Source organism: Epinephelus fuscoguttatus, linkage group LG16 (assembly GCF_011397635.1).
Source record: "Epinephelus fuscoguttatus linkage group LG16, E.fuscoguttatus.final_Chr_v1".
Lineage (NCBI taxonomy): Eukaryota > Metazoa > Chordata > Actinopteri > Perciformes > Serranidae > Epinephelus > Epinephelus fuscoguttatus.
The window spans coordinates 1,006,826-1,021,629 of record NC_064767.1 but is presented as its reverse complement, the minus strand read 5'-3'; the positions used below and the strand labels follow the sequence as shown (position 1 = coordinate 1,021,629).

General features: G+C 33.5%; 1 protein-coding gene and 1 long non-coding RNA gene across 9 annotated transcripts in view; one reads left to right on the top strand and one right to left on the bottom strand.

The window, feature by feature from the left end:
- Nucleotides 1–14,804, bottom strand: part of LOC125903025 (NLR family CARD domain-containing protein 3-like) — a 73,175-nt gene that overhangs the window by 32,764 nt on the left and 25,607 nt on the right. The window lies entirely within an intron of this gene.
- LOC125903048 (uncharacterized) lies at nt 1,072–13,116 on the top strand. 7 transcript variants are annotated; one of them, XR_007451228.1, is made up of 6 exons: nt 1,072–2,930; nt 3,392–3,801; nt 4,239–4,380; nt 8,219–8,411; nt 9,235–10,028; nt 12,973–13,116. It is a non-coding gene; the product is annotated as an uncharacterized LOC125903048 (long non-coding RNA). The 7 variants fall into 7 exon arrangements; XR_007451232.1 differs by lacking the exons at nt 9,235–10,028; nt 12,973–13,116 and adding an exon at nt 11,618–11,871 and having other exon boundaries at nt 3,506–3,801; nt 8,219–8,786; XR_007451230.1 differs by lacking the exons at nt 9,235–10,028; nt 12,973–13,116 and adding an exon at nt 11,618–11,871 and having other exon boundaries at nt 3,430–3,801; nt 8,219–8,786.

The following is a 14,804-nucleotide window of genomic DNA, read 5'->3' as shown; positions in this document are numbered from 1 at the left end:
TGACCACAGTCCCATTTTCATAGTTATAATACCAATGCCAAAATTAATTTCAGTGTTTATGTGAATACTGAATATGTTTTTTACTACTTTTGAGGGATCACAGCAGTCAGTGTAATAAGAATAACTTTACTAATCCCCGAAAAGAAAATTTCAAAGAAGTCTGTAAGATCATCTATTTAACAAAGAATTATTAAGTCTGATGGCTGTGGGTATAAAAGAGAGTGGGTGTGTGTGAGAAATAAACTCAATCAACAATCAAGCTTTTTCTTTATTAAAATATATGAATACATTTATTAATATGCTATACTATGTTTTGTATTGTGTATATTGTGTTTATACAGTACAGTATAGCCTATATATATATGTGTGTGTATATCAATCATTTCAATCAATTTTATTTATAAAGCCCAATATCACAAATCACAATTTGCCTCACAGGGCTTTACAGCATACGACATCCCTCTGTCCTTATGACCCTCACAGCGGATAAGGAAAAACTCCCCAAAAAACCTTTTAACGGGGAAAAAACGGTAGAAACCTCAGGAAGAGCAACTGAGGAGGGATCCCTCTTCCAGGACGGACAGATGTGCAATAGATGTCGTACAGAACAGATCAACATAACAAATTAACAGTAATCCACATGACACAATGAGACAGAGAGAGAGAGAGAGAGAGAGAGAGAGAGAGACAGAGAGAGAGAGAGAGAGATGCAGGTAATGACAGTAGCTTACAACCACATTATTGAAAGTAATAATATTATAGTTATAGTTCTGGCTACTGTGGTACAATATGTTGAAAGTATGTATTAATACCTGGCAGTATACATGTGTGACAATAGTCATATGTGTATAATAACAGTAGAAGTATGACTAATGACTAATGATGGCAGCAGCAGCAGGAGGCATCTGGCAGGACCACGGCAGCAGCACAACCACACACGTCCACGCTATCCAGGCCCTGCTGCGATATGAGTTAATCTGAGAGACAGTGGAGCTCCGGAGAAGAAGCCGAGTTAGTGACATCCAGAATGGCCGAGTTAGCAAGATGCAGTCAGAGGAGGAGAGAGAGAGAGAGAGAGAGAGAGAGAGAGAGAGAGACGGGGCCCGGTGTATTATAGGGGGGTCCTCCGGCAGACTAGGCCTAAGTCAGCCTAACTAGGGGCTGGTACAGGGCAAGCCTGAGCCAGCCCTAACTATAAGCTTCATCAAAAAGGAAAGTCTTAAGTCTAGTCTTAAATGTGGAGACGGTGTCTGCCTCCCGGACCGTAACAGGAAGATGATTCCACAGGAGAGGAGCCTGATAGCTGAAGGCTCTGGCTCCTGATCTACTTTTGGAGACTTTAGGGACCACGAGTAACCCTGCGTTCTCAGAGCGCAGTGTTCTGGTGGGATAATATGGCACTATGAGCTCTCTAAGATATGACGGAGCTTGACCATTTAGAGCTTTATAAGTTAACAGTAGGATTTTAAATTCAATTCTGGATTTTACAGGGAGCCAGTGCAGAGAAGCTAAAACAGGAGAAATATGATCTCGTTTCTTAGTTCCTGTTAGTACACGTGCTGCTGCATTCTGAATTAGCTGGAGAGTTTTTAAGGACTTACTAGAGCTACCTGATAATAGAGAGTTACAGTAATCCAGCCTCGAGGTAACAAATGCGTGGACCAATTTTTCTGCATCTTTTCGGGTCAGGATAGGCCTAATTTTCACAATATTACGCGGATGAAAAAATGCAGTCCATGAGGTTTTAAATGAGAATTAAAAGACAAATCTTGATCAAATGTTACTCCGAGGTTTCTTACGGTAGTGCTAGAGGCCAGAGCAATGCCATCTAGAGAAACTATGTCATCAGATAAAGAGTCTCTGAGTTGTTTGGGGCCAAGAACAATAACTTCAGTTTTGTCTGAATTTAACATCAGGAAATTGGTGCTCATCCAGTTTTTTATGTCTTTAAGGCAGTTATGGAGTTTAGTTAATTGATTACTGTTTTCTGGCTTCATGGATAAATACAACTGAGTATCATCCGCATAACAATGGAAATTTACAGAGTGATTTCTAATGATGTTACCTAAAGGAAGCATATATAGAGTAAAAAGGATTGGTCCGGGCACAGAACCTTGTGTTCATTACTATGCTAAAAAATGTAATAGTACAGTATGTCGTCCAAAATCATGAAAAAAGTCATAGTATAGCGTGTCGTCCGAAATCATGAAAAAAAGTCATAGTATAGCATGTTGTCCGAAATCATGAAAAAAAGTCGTAGTCATCGGAAATCATGAAAAAAAGTCATAGTATAGCATGTCATCAAAAATCACGGAAAAAAGTCAAAGTATAGCATGTCGTTTAAAACCATGAAAAAAGTCACAGTATAGCATGTCATCAAAAATCACAGAAAAAAGTCATAGAATAGCATGTCGTCCAAAATCATGAAAAAAAGTCATAGTATAGCGTGTCGTCCGAAATCATGAAAAAAACGTCATAGTATAGCATGTTATCAAAAATCACGGAAAAAAGTCATAGTATAGCATGTCGTTAAAAAACATGAAAAAAAAGTCATAGTATAGCATGTGGTCCGAAATCATGAAAAAACGTCATAGTATAGCATGTCGTCCAAAATCATGAAAAAACGTCATAGTATAGCATGTGGTCCGAAATCATGAAAAAAAGTCATAGTATAGCATGTCGTCCGAAATCATGAAAAAAAGTCATAGTATAGCATGTCGTCCGACATCATGAAAAAAAGTCATAGTATAGCATGTTGTCCAAAATCATGAAAAGAAGTCATAGTATAGCATGTCGTCCGACATCATGAAAAAAAGTCATAGTATAGCATGTGGTCCGAAATCATGAAAAAACGTCATAGTATAGCATGTCGTCCAAAATCATGAAAAAAAGTCATAGTATAGCATGTGGTCCGAAATCATGAAAAAAACGTCATAGTATAGCGTGTCGTCCGAAATCATGAAAAAAACGTCATAGTATAGCATGTCATCAAAAATCACAGAAAAAAGTCATAGAATAGCATGTTGTCCAAAATCATGAAAAGAAGTCATAGTATAGCATGTCGTCCGACATCATGAAAAAAAGTCATAGTATAGCATGTTGTCCAAAATCATGAAAAGAAGTCATAGTATAGCATGTCGTCCGACATCATTAAAAAAAGTCATAGGATAGCATGTCGTCCAAAATCATGAAAAAAAGTCATAGTATAGTATGTCGTCCAAACTCTTGGAAAAAAAGTTATAGTATAGTATGTCGTCAAAAATCTTAGAAAAAAGTCATAGTGTAGCATGTCAGCCAAAATCATGAGAAAATACTCATACTAGAGTATGTCGTCCAAAATCTTGAAAAAAAAGTCATAGTATAGTATGTCATCCCAAGTCATGAAAAAAAGTCATAGTATAGCATGTCGTCCGAAATCATGAAAAAAAGTCATAGTATAGCATGTCGTCCGAAATCATGAAAAAAAGTCATAGTATAGCATGTGGTCCGAAATCATGAAAAAAAGTCATAGTATAGCATGTCGTCCAAAATCATGAAAAAAGTCATAGTATAGCATGTTGTCCAAAATCATGAAAAAAAGTCATAGTATAGCATGTCGTCCAAAATCATGAAAAAAAGTCATAGTCGTCCAAAATTATGAAAACAGTCATAGTATAGCATGTCATCCGAAATCATGAAAAAAAAGTCATAGTATAGCATGTCGTCCGAAATCATGAAAAAAAAGTCATAGTATAGCATGTCGTCCGAAATCATGAAAAAAAAGTCATAATATAGCATGTCGTCCAAAATCATGAAAAAAAAGTCATAATATAGCATGTCGTCCAAAATCATGAAAAAAAGTCATAGTCGTCCAAAATTATGAAAACAGTCATAGTATAGCATGTCATCCGAAATCATGAAAAAAAAGTCATAGTATAGCATGTCGTCCGAAATCATAAAAAAAGTCATAGTATAGCATGTCGTCCGAAATCATGAAAAAAAGTCATAGTATAGCATGTCGTCCAAAATCATGAAAAAAAAGTCATAGTATAGCATGTCGTCCAAAATCATGAAAAAAAGTCATAGTATAGCATGTCGTCCGAAATCATGAAAAAAAGTCATAGTATAGCATGTCGTCCAAAATCATGAAAAAAAAGTCATAGTATAGCATGTCGTCCGAAATCATGAAAAAGCATGTTGTCCAAAATCATGAAAAAAAGTCATAGGATAGCATGTTGTCCGAAATCATGAAAAAAAAGTCATAATATAGAATGTCGTCCAAAATCATGAAAAAAAGTCATAGTCGTCCAAAATTATGAAAACAGTCATAGTATAGCATGTCATCCGAAATCATGAAAAAAAAGTCATAGTATAGCATGTCGTCCGAAATCATAAAAAAAAGTCATAGTATAGCATGTCGTCCGAAATCATGAAAAAAAAGTCATAGTATAGCATGTCGTCCAAAATTTCTTAAAAAAGTCATAGTATAGCATGTCGTCCAAAATCATGAAAAAAAGTCATAGTATAGCATGTCGTCCAAAATCATGAAAAAAATGTCATAGTATAGCATGTCGTCCAAAATCATGAAAAAAAAGTCATAGTATAGCATGTCGTCCAAAATCATGAAAAAAAGTCATAGTATAGCATGTCGTCCAAAATCATGAAAAAAAAGTCATAGTATAGCATGTCGTCCAAAATCATGAAAAAAAGTCATAGTATAGCATGTCGTCCAAAATCATGAAAAAAAGTCATAGTATAGCATGTCGTCCAAAATCATGAAAAAAGTCATAGTATAGCATGTTGTCCAAAATCATGAAAAAAAGTCATAGTATAGCATGTCGTCCAAAATCATGAAAAAAAGTCATAGTCGTCCAAAATTATGAAAACAGTCATAGTATAGCATGTCATCCGAAATCATGAAAAAAAAGTCATAGTATAGCATGTCGTCCGAAATCATGAAAAAAAGTCATAGTATAGCATGTCGTCCAAAATCATGAAAAAAAGTCATAGTATAGCATGTCGTCCAAAATCATGAAAAAAAGTCATAGTATAGCATGTCGTCCAAAATCATGAAAAAAAAAGTCATAGTATAGCATGTCGTCCAAAATCATGAAAAAAAGTCATAGTATAGCATGTCGTCCAAAATCATGAAAAAAAAGTCATAGTATAGCATGTCGTCCGAAATCATGAAAAAAAAGTCATAGTATAGCATGTCGTCCGAAATCATGAAAAAAAAGTCATAGGATAGCATGTCGTCCGAAATCATGAAAAAAAAGTCATAATATAGCATGTCGTCCGAAATCATGAAAAAAAAGTCATAGTATAGCATGTCGTCCGAAATCATGAAAAAGCATGTTGTCCAAAATCATGAAAAAAAGTCATAGGATAGCATGTCGTCCAAAATCATGAAAAAAAAGTCATAGGATAGCATGTCGTCCGAAATCATGAAAAAAAAGTCATAGTATAGCATGTCGTCCGAAATCATGAAAAAGCATGTTGTCCAAAATCATGAAAAAAAGTCATAGGATAGCATGTTGTCCGAAATCATGAAAAAAAATTAATAATATAGAATGTCGTCCAAAATCATGAAAAAGTCATAGTCGCCCAAAATTATGAAAAAGTCATAGTATAGCATGTCGTCCAAAATCATGAAAAAAGTAATCGTATAGCATGTCGTCCTAAAACATGAAAAAAAGTCATAATATAGCATGTCGTCCAAAATCATGAAAAAGTCATAGTATAGCATGTCGTCCGAAATCATGAAAAAGCATGTTGTCCAAAATAATGAAAAAAAGTCATAGGATAGCATGTAGACCGAAATCATGAAAAAAAAATCATAATATAGAATGACGTCCAAAATCATGAAAAAAAGTCATAGTCGTCCACAATTTAGAAAAAAGTCATAGTATAGCATGTCGTCCTAAATCATGAAAAAAAGTCATAGTATAGCATGTCGTCCGAAATCATGAAAAAAGTCATAGTATAGCATGTCGTCCGAAATCATGAAAAAAGTCATAGTATAGCATGTCATCCAAAATCATGAAAAAAAAGTCATAGTATGGCATGTGGTCCGAAATCATGAAAAAAAGTCACAGTATAGCATGTGGTCCGAAATCATGAAAAAACGTCATAGTATAGCATGTCGTCCAAAATCATGAAAAAAGTCATAGTATAGCATGTGGTCTGAAATCATGAAAAAAAAGTCATAGTATAGCATGTCGTCCGAAATCATGAAAAAAAAGTCATAGTATAGCATGTCGTCCAAAATCATGAAAAAAAGTCATAGTATAGCATGTCGTCCGACATCATGAAAAAAAGTCATAGTATAGCATGTTGTCCAAAATCATGAAAAAAGTCATAGTGTAGCATGTCATCCAAAATCATGAAAAATCGTCATAGTATAGCATGTCGTCCAAAATCATGAGAAAAATCATAGGATAGCATGTCGTCCGAAATCATGAAAAAAAAGTCATAGTATAGCATGTGGTCCAAAATCATGAAAAAAAAGTCATAGTATAGCATGTTGTCCAAAATCATGAAAAAAAGTCATAGTATAGCATGTCGTCCGAAATCATGAAAAAAAGTCATAGTATAGCATGTCGTCCGACATCATGAAAAAAAGTCATAGTATAGCATGTTGTCCGAAATCATGAAAAGAAGTCATAGTATAGCATGTCGTCCGAAATCATGAAAAAAAGTCATAGTATAGCATGTCGTCCGAAATCATGAAAAAAAGTCATAGTATAGTATGTCGTCCAAAATCATGAAAAAAAGTCATAGTATAGCATGTCGTCCGAAATCATGAAAAAAAGTCACAGTATAGCATGTCGTCCAAAATCATGAAAAAAAGTCATAGTATAGCATGTCGTCCGACATCATGAAAAAAAGTCATAGTATAGCATGTTGTCCAAAATCATGAAAAGAAGTCATAGTATAGCATGTCGTCCGACATCATGAAAAAAAGTCATAGTATAGCATGTTGTCCAAAATCATGAAAAGAAGTCATAGTATAGCATGTCGTCCGACATCATTAAAAAAAGTCATAGGATAGCATGTCGTCCAAAATCATGAAAAGAAGTCATAGTATAGCATGTCGTCCGAAATCATGAAAAAAAGTCATAGTATAGCATGTCGTCCAAAATCATGAAAAAAAGTCATAGTGTAGCATGTCATCCAAAATCATGAAAAATCGTCATAGTATAGCATGTCATCCAAAATCATGAGAAAAAGTCATAGGATAGCATGTCGTCCGAAATCATGAAAAAAAAGTCATAGTATAGCATGTCGTCCAAAATTATGAAAGAAAAGTCATGGTATAGCATGTCATGTAATATCATGAAAGAAACGTCATAGTATAGCATGTCGTCCAATATCATGAAAGAAAAGTCATAGTATAACATGTCGTCCAAAATTATGAAAGAAACGTTATAGTATAGCATGTTGTCCAAAATTCGGAGAAAAAAAAGTCATAGTATAGCATGTCGTCCATAATTATGAAAGAAACGTCATAGTATAGCGTGTTGTCCGAAATCATGAAAAAAAGTCATAGTATAGCATGTCGTCCGAAATCATGAAAAAAGTCATAGTATAGCATGTCGTCCGAAATCATGAAAAAAAAGTCATAATATAGCATGTCGTCCGAAATCATGAAAAAAAAGTCATAATATAGCATGTCGTCCAAAATCATGAAAAAAATTAATAGTATTCCAAAATTATGAAAAAAGTAATATTATAGCATGTCATCCAAATCATGAAAAAAGTCATAGTATAGCATTTCGTCCAAAAACCATTAAAAAAAAGTCATAATATAGCATGTCGTCCGAAATCATGAAAAAAAAGTCATAGTATAGCATGTCGTCCAAAATCATGAAAAAAAAGTCATAGGATAGCATGTCGTCCGAAATCATGAAAAAAAAGTCATAGTATAGCATGTCGTCCGAAATCATGAAAAAAAAGTCATAATATAGCATGTCGTCCAAAATCATGAAAAAAAGTCATAGTATACCATGTCGTCATAAATCATTAAAAATCATGTTGTCCAAAATCTTTAAAAAAAGTCATAGGATAGCATGTTGTCCGAAATCATGAAAAAAAAGTCATAATATAGAATGTCGTCCAAAATCATGAAAAAAAGTCATAGTCGTCCAAAATTATGAAAACAGTCATAGTATAGCATGTCATCTGAAATCATGAAAAAAAAGTCATAGTATAGCATGTCGTCCGAAATCATAAAAAAAAGTCATAGTATAGCATGTCGTCCGAAATCATGAAAAAAAAGTCATAGTATAGCATGTCGTCCGAAATCATGAAAAAAAAGTCATAGGATAGCATGTCGTCCGAAATCATGAAAAAAAAGTCATAATATAGCATGTCGTCCGAAATCATGAAAAAAAAGTCATAGTATAGCATGTCGTCCAAAATCATGAAAAAAAGTCATAGTATAGCATGTCGTCCAAAATCATGAAAAAAAGTCATAATATAGCATGTCGTCAAAATTAATGAAAAAAAGTCATAGTATAGCATGTCGTCCAAAATCATGAAAAAAAGTCATAGTATAGCATGTCGTCCAAAATCATGAAAAAAAAAAGTCATAGTATAGCATGTCGTCCAAAATCATGAAAAAACTTCATAGTATAGCATGTCGTCCAAAATCATGAAAAAAAGTCATAGTATAGCATGTCGTCCAAAATCATGAAAAAAAGTCATAGTCGTCCAAAATTATGAAAACAGTCATAGTATAGCATGTCATCCGAAATCATGAAAAAAAAGTCATAGTATAGCATGTCGTCCGAAATCATGAAAAAAACGTCATAGTATAGCATGTCGTCCGAAATCATGAAAAAAACGTCATAGTATAGCATGTCATCAAAAATCATGAAAAAAAGTCATAGTATAGCATGTCGTCCAAACTCATGAAAAAAAGTCATAGTATAGCATGTCGTCCAAAATCATGAAAAAAAAGTCATAGTATAGTATGTCGTCCAAAATCATGAAAAAAAGTCATAGTATAGCATGTCGTCAAAACAATCATAAAAAAGTCATAGTATAGCATGTCGTCCAAAATCATGAAAAAAAGTCATAGTATAGCATGTCGTCAAAACTCATGAAAAAAAGTCATAGTATAGCATGTCGTCCAAAATCATGAAAAAAAGTCATAGTATAGCATGTCGTCCAAAATCATGGAAAAGCATGTTGTCCAAAATCATGAAAAAAAAGTCATAGTATAGCATGTCGTCCAAAATCATGAAAAAAAAGTCATAGGATAGCATGTCGTCCGAAATCATGAAAAAAAAGTCATAGTATAGCATGTCGTCCGAAATCATGAAAAAGCATGTTGTCCAAAATCATGAAAAAAAGTCATAGGATAGCATGTTGTCCGAAATCATGAAAAAAAAGTCATAATATAGAATGTCGTCCAAAATCATGAAAAAAAGTCATAGTCGTCCAAAATTATGAAAAAAAAGTCATAGTATAGCATGTCGTCCGAAATCATGAAAAAAAAGTCATAGTATAGCATGTCGTCCGAAATCATGAAAAAAAAGTCATAATATAGCATGTCGTCCGAAATCATGAAAAAAAGTCATAGTATAGCATGTCGTCCAAAATCATGAAAAAGCATGTCGTCCAAAATCATGAAAAAAAGTCATAGGATAGCATGTCGTCCGAAATCATGAAAAAAAGTCATAATATAGCATGTCGTCCAAAATCATGAAAAAAAGTCATAGTCGTCCAAAATTATGAAAACAGTCATAGTATAGCATGTCATCCGAAATCATGAAAAAAAGTCATAGTATAGCATGTCGTCCGAAATCATGAAAAAAGTCATAGTATAGCATGTCGTCCGAAATCATGAAAAAAGTCATAGTATAGCATGTCATCCAAAATCATGAAAAAAAAGTCATAGTATGGCATGTGGTCCGAAATCATGAAAAAAAGTCACAGTATAGCATGTGGTCCGAAATCATGAAAAAACGTCATAGTATAGCATGTCGTCCAAAATCATGAAAAAAGTCATAGTATAGCATGTGGTCCGAAATCATGAAAAAAAAGTCATAGTATAGCATGTCGTCCGAAATCATGAAAAAAAAGTCATAGTATAGCATGTCGTCCAAAATCATGAAAAAAGTCATAGTATAGCATGTGGTCCAAAATCATGAAAAAAAAGTCATAGTATAGCATGTTGTCCAAAATCATGAAAAAAGTCATAGTGTAGCATGTCATCCAAAATCATGAAAAATCGTCATAGTATAGCATGTCATCCAAAATCATGAGAAAAAGTCATAGGATAGCATGTCGTCCGAAATCATGAAAAAAAAGTCATAGTATAGCATGTGGTCCAAAATCATGAAAAAAAAGTCATAGTATAGCATGTCGTCCAAAATCATGAAAAAGTAGTCATAGTGTAGCATGTCATCCAAAATCATGAAAAAAAGTCATAGTATAGCATGTCATCCAAAATCATGAAAAAACGTCATAGTATAGCATGTCGTCCGAAATCATGAAAAAAAAGTCATAGTATAGCATGTCGTCCGAAATCATGAAAAAAAAGTCATAGTATAGCATGTCGTCCAAAATCATGAAAAAAAAGTCATAGTATAGCATGTCGTCCGACATCATGAAAAAAAGTCATAGTATAGCATGTTGTCCAAAATCATGAAAAAAGTCATAGTGTAGCATGTCATCCAAAATCATGAAAAATCGTCATAGTATAGCATGTCATCCAAAATCATGAGAAAAAGTCATAGGATAGCATGTCGTCCGAAATCATGAAAAAAAAGTCATAGTATAGCATGTCGTCCGAAATCATGAAAAAAAGTCATAGTATAGCATGTCGTCCGAAATCATGAAAAAGTCATAGTATAGCATGTCGTCCAAAATCATGAAAAAGTCATAGTATAGAATGTCGTCCAAAAACATCAAAAAAAAGACATAGTATAGCAAGTCGTCCAAAAACAGGAAAAAAAGTCATAGTATAGCATGTCGTCCAATTCATGAAAAAGTCATAGTATAGCATGTCGTCCAAAACCATGCAAAAAAGTCATAGTATAGCATGATGTCCAAAACAAGTAAAAAAAAAGTCATAGTATAGCATGTCGTCCAAAATCATGAAAAAGTCATAGTCGTCAAAATTATGAAAACAGTCATAGTATAGCATGTCATCCGAAATCATGAAAAAAAAGTCATAGTATAGCATGTCGTCCGAAATCATGAAAAAAAAGTCATAGTATAGCATGTCATCCGAAATCATGAAAAAAAAGTCATAGTATAGCATGCCGTCCGAAATCATGAAAAAAAGTCATAGTATAGCATGTCGTCCAAAATCATGAAAAAAGTCATAGTATAGCATGTCGTCCGAAATCATGAAAAAAAGTCATAGTATAGCATGTCGTCCAAAATCATGAAAAAAAGTCATAGTATAGCTTGTTGTCCAAAATCATATAAAAAAGTCATAGTATAGTATGTCGTTCAAAATCATGAAAAAAAGTCATAGTATAGCATGTTGTCCAAAATCATGAAAAAAAGGTCATAGTATAGCATGTTGTCCAAAATCATGAAAAAAGGGTCATAGTATAGCATGTCGTCTGAAATCATGAAAAAAGTCATAGTATAGCATGTCGTCCGAAATCATGAAAAAAAGTCATAGTATAGCATGTCGTCCGAAATCATGAAAAAAAAGTCATAATATAGCATGTCGTCCAAAATCATGAAAAAAAAGTCATAATATAGCATGTCGTCCAAAATCATGAAAAAAAGTCATAGTCGTCCAAAATTATGAAAACAGTCATAGTATAGCATGTCATCCGAAATCATGAAAAAAAAGTCATAGTATAGCATGTCGTCCGAAATCATGAAAAAAAAGTCATAGTATAGCATGTCGTCCGAAATCATGAAAAAAAGTCATAGTATAGCATGTCGACAAAAATCATGAAAAAGTCATAATATAGCATGTCGCCCAAAAGCATGAAAAAGTCATAGTCGCCCAAAATTATGAAAACAGTCATAGTATAGCATGTCATCCAAATCATGAAAAAAGTCATAGCATAGCATGTGTCCAAATCATGAAAAAAGTCATAGGATAGCATATGTCGTCCAAATCATGAAAAAAGTCATAATATAGCATGTCGTCCAAATCATGAAAAAAAGTCATAGTATAGCATGTGTTCAAAATCATGAAAAAAAAGTCATAGGATAGCATGTCGTCCGAAATCATGAAAAAAAAGTCATAGTATAGCATGTCGTCCGAAATCATGAAAAAAAAGTCATAATATAGCATGTCGTCCAAAATCATGAAAAAAAGTCATAGTATAGCATGTCGTCCGAAATCATGAAAAAGCATGTTGTCCAAAATCATGAAAAAAAGTCATAGGATAGCATGTTGTCCGAAATCATGAAAAAAAAGTCATAATATAGAATGTCGTCCAAAATCATGAAAAAAAGTCATAGTCGTCCAAAATTATGAAAACAGTCATAGTATAGCATGTCGTCCGAAATCATGAAAAAAAAGTCATAGTATAGCATGTCGTCCGAAATCATGAAAAAAAAGTCATAATATAGCATGTCGTCCGAAATCATGAAAAAAAAGTCATAGTATAGCATGTCGTCCAAAATCATGAAAAAAAAGTCATAATATAGCATGTCGTCCGAAATCATGAAAAAAAAGTCATAATATAGCATGTCGTCCGACATCATGAAAAAAAGTCATAGTATAGCATATCGTCCAAAATCATGAAAAAAAGTCATAGTATAGCATGTCGTCCGACATCATGAAAAAAAGTCATAGTATAGCATGTCGTCCAAAATCATGAAAAAAAGTCATAGGATAGCATGTCGTCCGAAATCATGAAAAAAAGTCATAATATAGCATGTCGTCCAAAATCATGAAAAAAAGTCATAGGATAGCATGTCGTTCGAAATCATGAAAAAAAGTCATAATATAGCATGTCGTCCAAAATCATGAAAAAAAGTCATAGTCGTCCAAAATTATGAAAACAGTCATAGTATAGCATGTCGTCCGAAATCATGAAAAAAAGTCATAGTATAGCATGTCGTCCGAAATCATGAAAAAAAGTCATAGTATAGCATGTCGTCCGAAATCATGAAAAAAGTCATAGTATAGCATGTCATCCGAAATCATGAAAAAAAAGTCATAGTATGGCATGGTCAAATCATGAAAAAGTCACAGTATAGCATGTGGTCCAAATCATGAAAAACGTCATAGTATAGCATGTGGTCCAAATCATGAAAAAAGTCATAGTATAGCATGTCGTCCAAATCATGAAAAAGTCATAGTATAGCATGTCGTCCAAATCATGAAAAAGTCATAGTATAGCATGTCGTCCGACATCATGAAAAAAGTCATAGTATAGCATGTCGTCCAAAATCATGAAAAAAACGTCATAGTACAGCATGTTGTCCAAAATCATGAAAAAATTCATAGTATACCATATCGTCCTAAATAATGAAAAATAGTCATAGTATGTCGTCCGAAATCATGAAAAATCATCATAGTATAGCATATCATCCGAAATCATGAAAAAAACTAATAGCATAGCATGTCGTCCAAAATCATGAGAAAGCAGTCATAGTGTAGCATGTCGTCCAAAATCATGAAAAAAAGTCATAGTATAGCATGTCGTCCAAAATCATGAAAAAGTAGTCATAGTATAGCATGTCGTCCAAAATCATGAAAAAAAGTCATAGTATAGCATGTCGTCCAAAATTATGAAAAAAAGTCATAGTATAGCATGTCGTCCGACATCATGAAAAAAAGTCATAGTATAGCATGTTGTCCAAAATCATGAAAAAAGTCATAGTATAGCATGTCGTCCAAAATCATGAAAAAAAGTCATAGTATAGCATGTCATCCGAAATCATGAAAAAAAGTCATAGTATAGCATGTCGTCCAAAATCATGAAAAAAAGTCATAGTATAGCATGTCGTCCAAAATCATGAAAAATCGTCATAGTTTAGCATGTCATTAAAAACCATGAATAAAAGTCATAGTATAGCATGTCGTCCGAAATCATGAAAAACGTCATAGTTTAGCATGTCATTAAAAACCATGAATAAAAGTCATAGTATAGCATGTGGTCCGAAATCATGAAAAAAAAGTCATAGTATAGCATGTCGTCCGAAATCATGAAAAAAAAGTCATAGTATAGCATGTCGTCCGAAATCATGAAAAAAAAGTCATAGTATAGCATGTCGTCCGACATCATGAAAAAAAGTCATAGTATAGCATGTCGTCCAAAATCATGAGAAAAAGTCATAGTATAGCATGTCGTCCAAAATCATGAAAAAAGTCATAGTATAGCATGTGGTCCGAAATCATGAAAAAAAAGTCATAGTATAGCATGTCGTCCGAAATCATGAAAAAAAAGTCATAGTATAGCATGTCGTCCGAAATCATGAAAAAAAAGTCATAGTATAGCATGTCGTCCGACATCATGAAAAAAAGTCATAGTATAGCATGTTGTCCAAAATCATGAAAAAAGTCATAGTATAGCATGTCGTCCAAAATCATGAAAAAAAGTCATAGTATAGCATGTCATCCGAAATCATGAAAAAAAGTCATAGTATAGCATGTCGTCCAAAATCATGAAAAAAAGTCATAGTATAGCATGTCGTCCAAAATCATGAAAAAAAGTCATAGTATAGCATGTCGTCCAAATCATGAAAAATCGTCATAGTTTAGCATGTCATTAAAAACCATGAATAAAAGTCATAGTATAGCATGTCGTCCGAAATCATGAAAAACGTCATAGGCATGTCGTCCAATATGAAGTCTAAAATCTCAGCTGTTCTCCTGTGTCTCTGCTGCACCT